A 16,217-nucleotide genomic window follows, 5' to 3' on the forward strand; every position below is an offset into this window, starting at 1 on the left:
GAAAAACCCACAAATTAAGTGACCATCGCCTGCCTTCTCCTTTCTTGCTGATTGTAAAGGAGAACTTTTGACCTTTCTGCCTCATACATCATGGCTTGGCAGGAGCTGGTTGCTCACCCCGGCTGAACTGTGCCATGCATGTAGCCCCATACAAGAGGTGCCTTTCACGTGCTAAATGATCCTTCCCCCCCCTCCTCCTTTGCTCTACTACAACAATATAGAGAGGGACAATGACACAGCTCCATGGCAGAAGGAGGAGGCTCTCATTAGGAGCCTCTCGTTAGGGATGAAAGACCGGCTGGATCATCCTGCTGTCAGTTTTGCTTCATACTATTTTCCAGAAGAGGCTGGTGGGAAGCATAAGTCTTATCCTGAAGGGCTTTTTCCCTTTAAGCAAGCTCACCAGCAGCAAACTCACTTGCACAGGGCATGGTTAGGATGCTGGCAGTGGGGCTTGGGGACAGTAAAAGGCTGCGAGGGACTGGGCATTGCCTCGGGAGCCAGCAGCACCCTGCAGACAGGAGGGGAATTCGGAGAGCTCTTCCAGGACTTGAGACAGGCTTTGAAACCCCTAAGCTTGCCCTGCATTAGCGGGGTCAATTGCACACCAGGCAGAGTGGCTGGGATAAGCCCCCTGCAAAACCTCCCAGTGGCACAAAGGATGGTCATGCCTGTGTAAAGGTGTTTGGGCTGCGAGCCGCTGCATGCCTTTGAGATGTGGACATGGAGGCAGGGTTTCTTGGCACAAAAATGGGCTCTTCTGCCAGAAGTGTCTGTGTCTAAGACAACACTGCTCTGCCATTAACTGAAGAAGAAGGCACGAATGCTTTGAAAGACACTGAAACAGATATGATGACACAAGGAGCTGGTAATTACTAGGGAAGGCAAACACATGCAGCCAGCTGACTGCAAAGTAAGGCATTTGCTGTAAAATCCTTCCTACAGCCCTACACCAAGACATTGTCCAAAGGCAGCATTTCTTGTATCAGCCACATGCCCCATTGCCCCACCAGCAGCAGAAAAAACATTGAACAGAGGCCACCAGTCATGTGTAGTTATTGTGCAGAGAAAGCTTTGCCTGGTTTCAATTCAGGGATGAACTGCTGGAGGAACAAACCCCATTATAAAAAAAGCGGATTTAACACAACCATGTAGTTGCCACTACATCATCATGGTGCCTTGGTGTGGTTCAGAGACTGCCTCTCAGACAAGGAGCCAAATCTGATAGAAGAAGAATCTGCAGGTGATGCCGAAAAGGCATTTTATCTCTGCTGCAGGGTGCATGTTGCAGCTCTCAGAGAGCCCAGCGCCCTGGGCCACACTCCCACCTTGGAGTCTGGAGCTCCTGACAGGTCCTTGCTCTCAAAAAGGTCACAGCTGATCATCTCTCCTGCACAGAAAAATAATCCACCACCAAAGGCTGGATGTGAGCAGAAACCCTGGGCCATTTTCTCCCAACAAGCCGTTTCCCCAACTGGGTGGCACTGGGTTATGTTGCAAGTGTGGGTTTCTGCTCCCCATGTGAAAGCCCCTGTTGGATTTGTCCATGCATTTATTTGGTGGTCTGGGGCAAGTCCCCCTGTCAGTGCCCAGTTCCGCACCCTTTCCTGGGGATGGCAGCCTTGCCATGCCCTGGGAGTCCTTGGGAGGCATTTCACCTCTTCTGCAAGGGCTGTGATGACAGTGCATGAGATGGAGAGATCTCAGATCACCTCCAAATTGATTTTCACTCCCTGAGCTTGGTTTTTATTGTTGCCACTGAAAGCAAATGTTGCTTAAAAGGCAGTTTGTTGCATTACAGACCAATGAAACAGTGCGAAAATTTAATCCACTTGCTAGGTCTTTTACCTTGAAATCATTCTGCTCTGTACCTCAGCTTGCTCTGTACCTGTAAATTTGGGAACCAAAGCCTGAAAACCCAAAGAAGGCAAAATAAAGGGAATCTAAAATGGATAGCTCAATACTTTTAAAATGTTGAGCTTTTGTAGCAATTGTACGAGTTAGATGTGTCTCTGTTCCTGACCTTTTATGCCCAGAGCATGACAAGATCAGTACTCTGAGATCCTCTGAAGAGGTTCATGTCCAAGCAAACATCCTGCTCCTGCCAGCTCACCTCGGCCTCACTCAGCCGGTCCTGCAGAAGCACATGACATGGCTGCTGCTTCCCAGCCCTGCTCCACTGACTGCTCCACCAGCAATAGCCAGCCTTGCTTTTGAGCTGTGGTATTGATTTAACGTGCCTTCACTTTCCCAGGAACACACATGTGTCTTCGCAGCCTCCTCAGAGGTCTTCGCAGCCCGTGGAAGGAGGAAGCAGGCTGCTGTGTGGAAAGGGTGTAATCCCCATTTTTATGACCTTCCCTGCAGCTGCAGACAGTTGCTTGTATGTTTTATGCCTGGTGCTTTCCCAAAACAAGCACTTCAAGCACCAGTTTAGGCTAAAGGCAGTGGAGAAGGGAAAAGCATCCCTGAGCATGGTGAGGAAATTCAAGATTGCTGGATTTCCTCTGCAGCTTCACCTGAATAAAAAAGCAGCATGTTCCCAGCAGGACCCCATCCAACACTCCCAACCGGAGCAGCTGGGATGGGAGATGCAGTGTCACAGTGGGGAAAAGGAGGATGCTGCTGGGAGGGGGAGCCCACAGGCACCCCAGCCCCTCTCTGGGCATGATTTCACAACCACCTGGGTCCATAAAAGAGCTTTGCTGGTTCTTAATTTTATGATTAATGAAGTTTGGCTTCTGTCTGCAGCCCTGCAGCATCACAGCACCTGGGTCAGGCCCTGTCCTTGGGGGATAGGCATGGCACAAGGGACCACTTCTACTGCCACTGGGGCTCTATGTGCTCCTACAAGAGGTCTGAATGTCTCCACCAAGGCGGTGACCCATCTGGGCTAAATTAGTGTAAAATACAGTTTTCAATCAGACAAAGATGACTCCAGTCTCTGAGGCTGCTTCTTTCGGTGTATCTGTCCTCTTAGCCTTCTTCCTCAGAAGAGGTTTTGAAACCAAACAGGTCTCCAGCCAAAAGCCGTCCTGCTCTATGGGTACCTGCTAAACACCACGGCCAAATCCTGCACCTTCCCCATCCAGACCTGCTGGGTTAACCTACAGCTCCATGTTTCTAAAGCCAGCCCAGACCGTCAGCACCCATCATTTGCTCCATGGCAGGGTGAGAAGCGCTGGTAGTACTGCTATCATCTGCTGCCGAGAAAATAACCGTCCTTAAACCACGAGTGACTCGCAGTAAAACCTGACTGTCTGTGCAAGGCTTTTTGCAAGCAGTTCCACTGGAGATAACACAGAAGGAACATAATAAGCAAAGCAAAGAAATCCCAATTCCAGAGTTGCTGGCAAACATAGATTATACACGTTTTGGTCTCAATCACATGTGAAACAAGGTGAGACGCTTGTACCAGGCATTTTGACTGCTCAATGTCAAATTCTTATTTAAGGCCTGTAGGGAACAATATCAGAGAAGATTAAAAAAGTGGGAAGAAAACAAATTGCCTGTGACTAGATTTTGGCTAAGTGGGAAAAACAGAACCTGCGGACCAATCATCTCCTTAACTGGAAAATCAGACCAGAACCTGCTGACAAACCCTCTCATTTCTGAGACGTCCGAAACCCACGGTCAGATCCAGGTCCCTGTTTCACAGCTCGGGTGATGGTGCGTTTGAAGGCAAGGAGCCACGCAGAGCTGATGGCACTGTGGGAGCATCGTGGCTGGGAGCTGCCCAGCTCCCGGTGGGATCACACCTTCCAGACTGCAACACCGGAGCTGCAGATGAAAGAGCCGAGCTTGCAGCTGGGCAGCGAGGTTTGTATAAACATTCGGTGCCCTCTTCAGAGGGGCCATTTCATCCCCCAATTTGACAAATGTGTAGACAGAGAACCTGGGATGTTGCTTTCCAGCTGAAACCTCCTTTTTCAAATCTGGGGCTGCTGGGCTGAACTCCTATCAATCACTCAGTAACAGTGGTGTATGCAGGCTAAAATGATCCAGTAAGGGCAAATTCCTGGTCTGCAGCAGATCTGTGTCCTGAAAACTGATACAATCCTGAATAAAACAAAGAAAAAAGAGGGAAAAGGTTTGATGAAAGAAGATGAAGGAATCTGAAAAAGCTGAAGGCTTGGGGCCACAGGGGAGAAACATTTGTCGCTGTATGCAGAAAAGACAGCACTGAGCAGAGAAATGGCTGATGCGATCCCCTAAGCTTCATGCAAATAATTGTTCTCACCATCTTCTAGCAAGGGACCTGGGAGTGTTGAAGAAAATGAAACAGTGGTGACACTGGGGCTGCTGTGCAGGGACAGTGGAGCTATTTCCACTGCAGGGAGTTCGGCCCTCAGTTCTTACAAGGGGGAGAGAATCACTGTTTTCATGGGCTCAGAAAGATGCATGAAAATTTTCACGAGCCTAAAAAAGAATTGCCTGAGGAGCTCTGCCCAGTACCTCTGTGTCTGTGGACATGTCATTTCTGCAGGAAGAAAAAAAAATTTAAAAATTAAAAATAAAATCCTGCGTTACTGCATTCAGGTCCCTCTCTTAGACCATTGCCAGGGGTTAGGTGTTACCAGCAGCTCAATGCCGTGATCAAGAGAAGCAGCTTCCAGCACTGATTTTGGAAAGCCTGAAAGGTATTTGATACCTTGTCCAACGCTCCCCTCTCCCCAGCCTCCATACTCCTTGAAAGAGAAACATCTGTTCCCTCGGGACTTTCACTCCATGTCATATGGCCACCGCTAAGTGCCTGTCCTCAGGCACAGCGAGGGACCCACCGCTGATAAAAAGGAGCCCAGCTGGGGGCAGAGAGCCCTCCTGACCATGGGGGATGGAGGCAAGATGAAAGGCATGTGTATTTTCCCAGGTGATCCCAATAGCATCTCAAAGCCCCGGCTTTCTCACTCTGGCTTTAGTCCCAAAACAAACAAACTGGTGCCAATTTGAATACGCCAAGAGCTGACTGATTTGAGCCTCTTGTTGTGTTTTCTCAGTCAGCAGCCGACTGGAATTCAAAGGAGAAGGAAAAAGAAAATAATAATAGCAGATTGATAAGATTCCCCAACCCTTTCTGGGAAACACAGGGCTTAAGTCCCGGCCGGGCTGTGCAAAAAGCAGGGCCAGAGAAGCCAGGGTTGTTCCAGCATGAGAATATCAAAGCGAAAAACGAGGGCAGTCGTCCCAGCAGGGATCAGTGAGATAGCAGTTTGCTTTCTCTTTACTCCTGCTGCACCAGATAAGGGCACATTTTGGGGACACTTAGACCCTGAGGGCAACCCACCAAAGCCAGCAGCACAGCTTCCAGGGCTCTACCGACAAGCCTCAAACATCTCAGGTCAGGAGGATCTTCCCATCGGAGCACATTGCTCCCTGTGCATCTGTATCGGTGTTTCTTCTGCTGGCTCGGAGGGTGCCGAGTGCTCTCAGGCTTGCAGATACCACTGGAGAAAAGGGACATGGGGACACTCGCTCTGCCATTCCCAGCTGCGCAGGTGGAAGACCGTGTCGGTGTGTGATTGCTCCAGGAGCTGCTCCCCACACAGCTCACAGTCCCAATCTTTTCCTACCATGTGAAGGGAAATCCAGCAGCCTCCCCAGCCTGCTACACAGCTCAGAGATTAGTGTTTCTGTTTCAGACCTAAGGAAAGGCTTATGTGCTCAAAAACTTCGCTCCCGCCCCCCTGCCACGCAGTTATACGATCTGAGCAAAAGAAAGGCTTCTCTGGCAAATCTTTCTTCAATCACAACCTTCAGGAGTAGAAACAAAGTGGTATTAAGCAGGCGAGAGCGGTCGCATGCTGCACACCGGGTCTGCACGTAGGGCAGGGAGCTTGGAGACAACTCCTCCCAGAGAGGAGAGGAAACCTCTGAGGCCACCAGAGACAGGCAGACAGACAGACAGGAAAGGGACAAGGAGCTAGGGAGCAAAGAGACAGCTGTCAGGCAGTTAACAAGGAGGTGAAGACTTGATGAGCAAGAAGCAAAGCACCGAGTCTCCCTGCCGATCGGAAATGCCTGGCAGGCAGGAGGGGAAGGGCGCGGGAGCAGAGGCAGGCTGGCAAGATGAGGATATAATTAACAGGGTATCAGTTCCCCTAATAAGAGCGCGCTGGGATAGCAGCACGTTGGCTCCTTGCTGACCTGCATAAGCTTCGTGGGCTCTTTGAAGTCGGCTGCCTGCCGGGGCCGGGGCACACGCAAACACACCCGCTGCGCGTCCCATCCCGGCGGTGGCACACATCGTGCTGGCTGCAGAGCTGCGGGGATTACGAAGCGTTATGATTAGTCCCCGGAAATCCCTGCGTGTGTTTTGGCTGATGGCAGCCACTCTGATAAAGTGTAAAGAAGGGGGCCCACTGGGCAAATGCGCTCTTACTGTCTCCTGCCCTGGCTGCAAAGTGAGTCAGCCTCAGCAGCATCTCTGAGGCTGGGAATTTCTGCTTGTGTCCTTGCCAGCCTCTGTCTTGCCTTGTCAGACCCAGTTTTGGCAGGGAGAGGGATTCAGTGCATATCTCGAATCTCTGGATCCTGGAGTTACATGAGTTGTTAAGAAAAGCACATTGTTGGAAAGAAAATCAGAAAACCTGAACCAAATCTACCTCAGAGGTCTAAAACCAAAGGGGGGTAAAAAGGTCCCATGTTAACTGAAAGTCTCGTGTGACTCTTAAGCTCACCTTTGTTTTCATGGGATGCTGCAGGGCTGCAATCCCACCCTCAGGACTGATACTGCAGGTGTCCATGTGGCTGTGCAACCTTTTGCTATTCAAACCATGGCTGCGTCCAGCTCCACTGGGCACAAGCTGATTGCAAATCCGAACCCTGGAGACCTACGAGCTCTTTACAGGGATGGCTGAGAATCACCCAGCTCTGCTATAAATAGGAAGGAAAGAAAGACAGTGAAGCTGTGGCCTCACATGTGGTGGCAGAGCTGCTTCATCTGAGTCCCCCATCCCCTGCCCACCAGCTCTGCCCATTGCAGGGCATCTGGTCATGCAGCTCTCCTCAGGGAATGGATGTGGGTTGGGGGAAAAGCCTCATTTAGGATAGAAAAAAAAAAAAGAGGGTTTTTGTCACCTGGATGATCTCCAGAATCCACTAGCATGACAAAAAAGGCAGAAGTGAGTAGCTGGAAAGATGGTCATTAAAAGAGTGTTAATATAGTTGTGAAACCACAGCCTAAGGGGACGTGTCCCTTCATCGCAATTCATTGCCCATCAGGAACAGGGGACATTTCTCTTGCTCAACACTAGTCAAGGGTGGAGATTGGAGATTGGAGATTTTAAGGACACTGACACGTCCTTAAAAGACAGCCTGTCCCCAGACTGTCCCCCCCATCAGTCTGCAGAGACAGCCAGGGACCAGGGACACATGCCACCCACAACAAAGCAGCATGTTTCGGATCGTGCCCTATTAAAAGATCAACAGCACAACATGGAAAACAATTAAAAAATGACAATGATGGATGAGTTCATTCCACCCCGTCTGGAAACGCTGCTTGCCCTTCCCAGGGCCAACCTCTGCCCTGGGGACCCAGCCTCCAGCTTGCAAACAGCTTCCAGGGGGGAGCCCCCCTCCTGCTAGTGGGATCCTGTTGTGCTTCCTTGTACATCCCACAAACCCTGCTTGGGGTTGCGAGTCTGTGTCTGGGAGAGTCACTGGCCTGGGCTTTCAGCACAGGGCAGACTTGCTTTGCCTTTATTCAAAGGGAATAGAAATATGGTCTGCGAATGTAGCCATCTAGGAAAGGATCCACTTTTGTTTCCTCCAGCATCCAGACTAATAGCAAGCATTATTCTGCATTTTGAGCCAGCCCAGATCTAATCATTTACAACAAAATAACTCATCTCCCTTACTCTGCCCAGTAAATACTCCCAATATGTTGTTTCAGTGTCAAACTTCCCAGAGTCATTCCCCTCCCCAGCATCAGACTCCACGGCGACGTGCAGGGTAGCCTGAGCCAGAGACTCCTGCCACAGTCAGCAAACGAGCGTGTTTTACATTAGGCACATTAAGAGGAACAGTCCTATTGCAAGGGATATTAAATTAAAGGAAAACGGCAAGGAGAAGGGTTCAACCCTGGTTATACACAGAGGAACACAGGACCAGCCCTAGATTTAAAGCATGTGGAAGCACATTGTCATTTCCTCAGCCTGTTTGAGCTGTCTAAAGTTACAGGCATATAGTTATGATTGTGTTTCATAACTCCAGGGACAGATGGCAAATTCACTCTTATGTTATCTCCTCTGCTTCTCAGGGAAGTCATGTTGTGCCATAAAGCCCTTTACCCCATGGCTCTGAAAAGGGAAATCTTCTGTAGTCCTACGCTAGTGCTCAAATGAGCAGCACAGCCTTGCTGAAGAAGTGTATGTATGTGTCTGTGAGTGTGCATTTGTGTGTGTAGGTGTTATCTAACATATCTGCCAGCGCGGCATCCCAGGGCTGCGAGGTTTCTTGCCTATGGCACAGCACCAGTGTTGCAAACCTTGTGCTCAGACCCCAATAAATCTGCAAACCTGTCCTGTCTCCTCACCTGGGCAGACTCCAGCTGCATCACAGCCACTCACCTTCCCCAGCTATGCCCGCCCCAATCCTTGCAGACCTTTCATGAGGAAACACACACATTTTTTCCTTCCCTCCAGGCCTTTCCCACCTCCTGTCAGTCTGTGGAACTTGGAAAAAATATGAGATTCCCCAGCCAGGATTTACTAATACCAATGCAAAATGCAAAAGCACCTACACTTCTGCATCGTTGTCTTGCCACATGGGATGGCTCAGCCACAAGCAATGCTCCAGGCTTGTGCCGACTCTCTCATGGTGTGTGGGGCAAGACCCCTCGCAGCAGCAAAGCAAACAAAAAAGCTGAAAGTAACACCAGGAAAAAGGGGAGAGAAAGATTTTCGAGGTGTTGCAAAACTGAGCCCATGGAAAGAGAGACACCAGCAAAAAAACGTGCATGAGAGAGACCTCTTACCATGTCCGGCATGAGGGTTTCCAGGTGAAAACTTCCATGCGCTGTCCCCAGGGTCCATGGTGCATACAAACAGTTGGGGATAAAGTGGGCAGCACTTGGATCCTCCAAGGGCATAGTTAAGGTGAGCTCTGCTGGCTCAGCAGGAGCAGCCTCAGAAGATCCTGCCCTGCGGCCAAGCACTGGTAGTGATCACACGCTCTTACTGCTCCCTGCCTGCAAATGTAAAAAGTAAAATGAATTCATGACAGCAGCTTAAATATAGGTGTTTTACCTGTGTGTGACAGGTGAAACATGCAGTTACCATCGCTCAGCTGGAGGGTGATGACCGCTGAAGCCATAGCAATACAGCAGTATCTGATCAGGTGGCCATTCCCCACATGCAGCATCTCCCAAAGCAGATGCTAACGTTGCTGGAGCCATTCTGCCAGCTTATATCTTTGCATGGACATTTTGTACCACATCTGTTTTGTAAACATAATCCAGGTCTATACCCGAGGCCACATAGTTCTCTGTTTAATCCCAGCCTATAAGGTCTAGGAAAGCCCTGCACAGCTGCTATGTGTTGTATATTCACGGAGCAGCAAGAGATCAGAACAACTCACCTGGAGCTTGTCCGGAGCCAAGATGGACCCAGGGCTGCAGCAGCTGGATTGAAATAGTTTGAGAACTATTGAAGGGCTCAGCAACACTGGACAGAGTGGTTTGGCTCCGTGTAAAGATAGAGGCCAGAAGAAAACTTCAGATCTTCCTCCAGATCCAGATTTTTCTAAAACTCAAGCGTGCTTAGATCTGAAGGTCTGGCTTGGCCTTTTCTCTGCTGCTAACAGCATTCAGTGTGAAATGTACAGCATGCTGGAGAGCACTAATGCCTTGCAGACCTGGGTTGTGTCATTCCTCAGTGTTATTTATACAAAACTATTTAAAAACACAGGGTAAAACTTGTAGAAGTGTCTGTGTGGAAGATTCATTTTTTCTAATTTTTATCCATCTACAAGCTGCACGCCTTACACTAGACACCCAACTTAGAGATGACTGAAGTCTTCAAGGCTCCTTCACAGTCAAAGGGCAGAGACAAGCCTCTCTAGCAGGTAATGTGTCTCTCCTACCCTTGACACCCATCCTGGGAAGAGAAAAATCACCAGCCATGTGTCCCTCTCCACCAGCCACGCAGAGGGCTCTGAGAAGCTGCTTCAGCTAAACACTTGGATGTTAGCTGGGTAGGTTAGGTAAGATTAACCTTGTTGGTATGACTAAGGAACCTAATTCCCATTTTCAGTAGTGACTTAGGCACCCCCACCAGGTTATTAGATTCATCAGGGACCTAAAAATACTGATAACGATTTGCAGGCTGTTACAGTAAGGGATGCCAGGCTGTGCAGCAGACTTTAGGTTCATTAGTCATGTAGCTGCCTGCATACTTTTGAAGAAGTTTCTTCCCTCTTTGGAGTCCCACGGCTAAAAAGCCTTGCACACAAGCCTGCACACAGCTCCTCTATCCAAGGCAAGATGTAGGCTCTTTGGGGCAGAGCTGTTGGTCTAATTTGTCTGAGGAATGCAGGACACATCATCTCCCAGGTGTGGACTTTGAACACTACCATGATGCCAAGAACAGGAAAGAAAGAACAAGCCTAGCAGATGCCAGTGAAGACCTCAGTGTTGTGCATTTGTGACTCCCTTTTCAGTTACATCTTCCCTCCTCTGTACACATCTGAGAAACTTCAGGCTTGGCTGGGAGCAGGCAGGACCCTGCCTCTAGACCTATCTTCTGTTCTTCATGTCTGCTCCAGCAGGAGTGCAGGAGATACTCCTCTCTCCATCTCGTGTCCTTCTAAGGAGCAGGAATTGGGCTAAACCCAAGCAAGTCATGGGGAAGCTGACAAGAAGCTTTTGTGAAGTTCCTCACCCTCCGCAGGACAAACAAACAGCTGCGTCGTCGGCAGAAATGAGCCCAAAATGCATAGAAGACAGCAAACCAGGCAATTGCCGCAGTGGTGCCTCACGCCGTACAACAGCTCCTAATACCTGGCCTTGTTAGCGTCAAAGACCACATGCTCTGAGGCAGATCATCTGCCTTTCGTTAGGCCTGGGATTATGCTGAAAGCGTCTCATTAGATCTCCAGCGCTGCCAGAAAACCCAGTCGGCCCGCTCACTGCAGCAGCAAATGTGTCCTCTCCATCTGTATTACTGCTGCACGAGCCAGAGCGGGTGTATGAAGCCAAGGTGGCCTGACAGTAGTTTCCTCTGTCAGCAAAAACCCAAGGAAAAAAAAAAAGGAAAAAGAAAATAAGAAAAAATATGCAGGGGGAGCAAGCATAGCAAGAAGCTAGATAATCAGCTGCAATTCAAAGCAGGGAGGATATCTGTTTATTCCCTTGATTTACCCACTGCATCTCAGAGCTTTTTGCTTTGCAACTCCCACCCCGATGCTCAGCAAGTAAATAAATACTCCCAGAAATGAACTACAAAAATTAGTCACCGCTAAACATTCTTGTTTTCTGCAATCTCTTTTCAATCACCCCAGCAAAGCTGAAATTGTCTTTATTAAGATAATTGCTTCACTGTAGACAATTTAGTCTGTTGTCTGCAAAATGAAGAATGACCAAAGGAGCTGAATCTGCTCCATGCTGCATCCCCGCACCAGGGTGGGAGCCCGACGTGCTCGCTGCATGCCGAGAGCGAGCCCTCCCTGCTGTGTGGCTGCCCAAAAAGGCTGACGACGTCCCTTCAGAGGCTGCTTTCAGCACTCCCCCGCTGCTCCCTTTCCACAGCCCTCCAGCCCCAAAGGAAATATTAAGTGTGAAATATTACAAACCAAAGAAAATCTCACTTTAAAGGCAACATATTCAGGAAAAGGAATAAAAATAATAATCGAGGGGCACAGCTAGGAAGACGGCTTTGAAGGGCTGGAGGCGTGCTTGTTAATACCAAACATTTCTACCTCTCCATCAGAACAGGGAGGGACGGAGCAGCCGGAAGGTCAGCGCTGAGTTGAGGAGTAACAGCCAGAGCACTTTATACTTGAAACAAGGCTTGGCAAAACTTTGGGAAATCAAGATTTTCGTCAGACTTTGCAAACTATTTCTGTCACTGTTGTTGCTGGGCATTTGGAGGCAAAATAATAGAGGCTTAGGGGAGAGGGACTGCTGCAATTTAACTGAAGGACCTATGTCCTCTCCGAGGCTCAGAGGAATGGATGACCTGCAGATATTGCTTGTTGGCTTGCACACTGTGTAACATACCATCCACTGCTTCCCATTTCCTCTCTGCCTTTTGTTTATTTTTTTTAGGCAGGCTCCCTAGGCTGTGTTTTTGGTCTTTTTCCCCTATTTCAAAGATTTTCACTCTGTTGGATTTTTTCTCTCTGCTCTGAAGAGCTGTATTATACTGAGAAGCAGCCAAACGCATACAAGCTGACTGTGGTATCTGAAGCAAACTGGAAATCCTCCCATCTAGACTTGCCGCTTTCAGGTGTCTGCTCCTTGGACATGGTCCCAGGCACTGGCTTATTCTGCATCCATCATGTGGGCAGAGCAGTTTGTACCATCGTCCCCAAACCCACTGCAGCCACAACAAGGCAGGGTGGTTTATATAGTTTGAAGATCTTGTGTTTGCCATTCTGATGGCCTAAGAGGAGGTGGGTACCAAGCGGCTATGCTCAGCATGAGCCTGGTGGCTCCTCCAACTGCTTCAGCTGAAGCTGCACAAAGCCTGTGGGCAGTGGCATTGCTCAAAAAAGTCATCATGTTCCACGCTTGCAGAGGTGGGAATGGGTTCACCTGGTGGCATTGGTCCTTTCTTCTGCCTTTATGCCTGAGGACGCTGATTAGGAGCAGGCAGTGCTGAACAGGGAGGTGCTGAGCTCCTGCAGACCCCGGGTTAAAAATAAGGTGAACCAAGAGATCTTGCTGCAATGTGCATCTACTGCTTCCAGACCGTCTCCTCTGCTGGCTCAGTGCTCCCCGCAGGAACTGCTCATCATTAAACAGAAATGAATAACTCGTCCTTTTTTTTGTTTGTTTGTTTCTTTCTTTTTTAATCCATTGCACAAGAACAGTCTGGAGAACATTTTCTGCAGCTGCCTGTGTGTCACCCATCTATTTTCTTGAGGCCCTGGAAACAATGGGGCCTGGTGTTTGCTGTCGGAGGCCAGGGCGCAGCTCTGCCGCACCATCTGTTTGGGGCGGTGGGACAGTCACGCTCTCCTCCTCCCGCCTGGCACTCGAAAACAGAGCCAGACGAGGCAGCCATGAGCATCCTCCAGCGGGCAGGGGGGTGAGGGCTCCTTCCAGACCCCCACACAAGGGGGAAGGTGACCCATGGGAACCTCCTGCCTCCCAGGAAGCCACGGTAGATGACTTGGTGTTGGCCAGGGCTCAATGCCACCCACCAGAGACTGGTCTCCAAGGCTCAGATGGTCGACACGAAGGATTCATCAGGGAGCTAATAAAATAATCGATGGTGGGGAGAATGTCTTCAAGTAATTGATAACTGGGGTCCTCCAGGTAACAGCTGGTGCTGACAAGTAATAATCGCCTGGCCGAGAGAAAATTGCCGCAGTGCAAATCACTGTCAAAGATGTCTGCTGCATGTGATAGATATCACCGGTGTGTCTCTCTCCATCTCCTCCTTCACCAACAGGGAGTGAATCCACTCTACTGGAAACCTCCTGCCTGCTCCCCAATTACATCTACCGCAACTAGATAATTTTAGAGATTGCTCCCCAGCCACTACCTACCCTAAGCTTTGCAAACAAAAGTAATGATCACTGTTCCTTGTTTTATTACGGGTCTGCTGAGCTCAGAAACCTCAAAATGCCACCCTGCAAATATTAATTTGTGATGCTTCACATTTGCCTCTGGTGTCAAGGAAACATTTGCAACCATTTTCAGCTAATCATAAAAACAGAGGCTGTTCCTTACTATTGTTCTTATAAAAAGTGCTCAGAAAAAGTTGGCTAGGTCATGTGCTACATTCATTGCAAATGTTGTCTTTAATTTATTTTTAAAAAGCATAACCACTCACTCATATTTTTGTGCCCACTATAAATCAGCTCTGTTTGAAAACTAGACGAAAAACATCACATTGGTTTAGCCTCTGGGCTTTTCTTTTGTTTATCCACAGGTCTAGATAAAACATCGACTGCAACGAAGGTTAAACACAACAAACCAGAGCAAAGCTGTTCACCTGTTTAAATTAATTTACCCATGAATTCTGTCTGTGGCTCCCACAGCTGCAGGGCACTCCTGCACAGTAACCTTCAGTCTGTACACTGCACCTGCCCCTATATCAAACAGCTTGGGCAACCCCAGCCCCAGTGATTTAACCCAAATTCAGAGGGCAAAGGGGCAATTTCACCTTCAGTTGAAACATCTGGAATGCATCAAGCTGCCAGCAGTCCCCTTGCACTCTTAGCCCAAAGTGATCATGTAGTTAGGGCCCAGTTCAACAAAAAGCACCTAAACCTGAGTATAATTTTAAGTTAACTTTGTGCCAAGTGTTGTGCCGAGTAGGGGTGGGTGCTCGCATGCCCTGCTAATAGAAACCATGTGTGTGCAGACAGACAGAGGAGCCTGTGACTTGCTTATTTTTCTAGCCCCTTGTCAATCATGTGTTTCCCTCTCTGCAAATTCCCCAGTGACAAACCCAGCACCCAAAACACACCTATCCTCCACAGTCACTTATTTATGGTGCTAAAGCTCTAAATTGGTACTTGGTAAATCTCCTTTGCGAGGGAGCTGGGTCAGCACTGCCAGTATTATAATACAGCCTAATCATTTATCAGTTCTCCCCTTCACACCATTATTCCTCGTCTAACAGCTCCGGGTTTTGGTGCTGAATACTAATGTCACGGGCTCATCAGTATGCTGGAGGGCTGCGTGTGCATCTCAGCCATGCACACTGATAGCATGAAATCCATGGAGGGCATAATGAAAACTCACACGCAGCTCCATAATACCATCAGCATACTTCAGAGCCTCTTACCTATCACTGGAATAAAGAGCTGGCTCCAGATGTCCCATGGATTTGGCCCTGCCACACTCATCACCACAGACACAGACAAGTCTCCTTTGTGAAATGCAAGTGAGCTGCCCAGGAAAAAAAAGGTCCTTTCCAGGCTGGCTCTACCTTTCCCATTTTTTATGCAAACCTTTCATTTACACAGCTTCTCCTGCTGTCGCACTGAAAGCATGACCTTCAGCAAAAATGCTTTGCTCTTCTTAAGGAACCTAGCAAGCTCTCAAAAGCACAGAAAGCCATGCAGGGAACTGCAGATCAGCAGCCCTGTGGGGTGTGAGATGGGATACAAAGCAAGGCAGTAACCACTTTGTCTGAACCAGTCGTGTCCAACACTCGCTCCCCCAAGAATGTCATTTGTCTGAATTTCGTATTTTTACTACTGTATTTCCATTCCTTATGGCATCTCCCTGGCCAGGCAAAAGGTCCGTGCTGTGGCTGGGGCAGAAGCTCTGCAAGTGTCACCTCCACCCAGGAGCAATGAGTTTGTGCAATTCTGCGTTTGCTCCATAGCACTGAGTACTGACACAGCGTCTCTGATGCAAATGGCAAGATGATTGTCTTCCAGATCCTGTCAGAGGGGTAGATCCTGACCACATGGAGAAGCTATCAAAATCTAACCCAACTGGCCCATTCTTAACCAGTAAGCAGTGAACCTGGCTTGGGGTGGAGAGGCAGCCCCGGGTCTGCAAGGAAGGACACCTGCGAGCGCTGTCCTGTTTCTCCTTAGGCAGATGCACCAGTCTTAACCCCATCCACCCCCCTGATTCATGTGCTTGCATGAGTCAGGACTCTCATAATCATTATATTACAGAAATAATGGAGAGGAGAGCAAAACCCCATGATCCCAGGCACTGAGTAACTGCAGAGGGACAGATGATCCTTTCCGCAAAGCACTTACAGTATGGCTGGGTGAGAGAGAAAAGCTAGAATGGAAACAAAGAGGGAAAAGATGTCCCTAAAATCACCCAGCAAGGTAGCGGCACTGAGAACGGATCCAGCTCCCGACCCTGGGCTCAGCACCCTACTGACCTGCACATGTCACCTCTCATTTCAGGGACATTCAGAAAAGAAACCAAACGTAACACAGAAATAAAACACATGACGCTAGTTAGCCGTCTCCTTATTGTATCTCTCTGTACTAAGTGTCTGCTCCAGCATCAGGGCTCTCTCTTTTCATCCATACATACAATATATCCACTGTTATCCCCTCTGGCTTCGGAGTCG

At 48.9% G+C, this 16,217-nt stretch overlaps 1 long non-coding RNA gene across 3 annotated transcripts in view; it reads right to left on the reverse strand.

Moving 5' to 3' along the window:
• Positions 1-16,217, reverse strand: part of LOC148056921 (uncharacterized) — a 63,835-nt gene that overhangs the window by 34,918 nt on the left and 12,700 nt on the right. For 2 of the 3 annotated variants that reach the window (XR_015702199.1, XR_015702197.1), the window contains 2 exons: positions 8,975-9,187; positions 1,450-4,059 (listed from right to left, as the gene is read on the reverse strand). This is a non-coding gene — a long non-coding RNA (uncharacterized LOC148056921). Of the gene's footprint in view, positions 1-1,449; positions 4,060-8,974; positions 9,188-16,217 lie in introns of those variants that run through there. The other variant, XR_015702198.1, reaches the window with a different exon arrangement.

This window comes from Nipponia nippon, unplaced genomic scaffold, assembly GCF_047370975.1.
Source record: "Nipponia nippon isolate SJK-2023a ecotype South Korea unplaced genomic scaffold, ASM4737097v1 scaffold_11, whole genome shotgun sequence".
NCBI lineage: Eukaryota > Metazoa > Chordata > Aves > Pelecaniformes > Threskiornithidae > Nipponia > Nipponia nippon.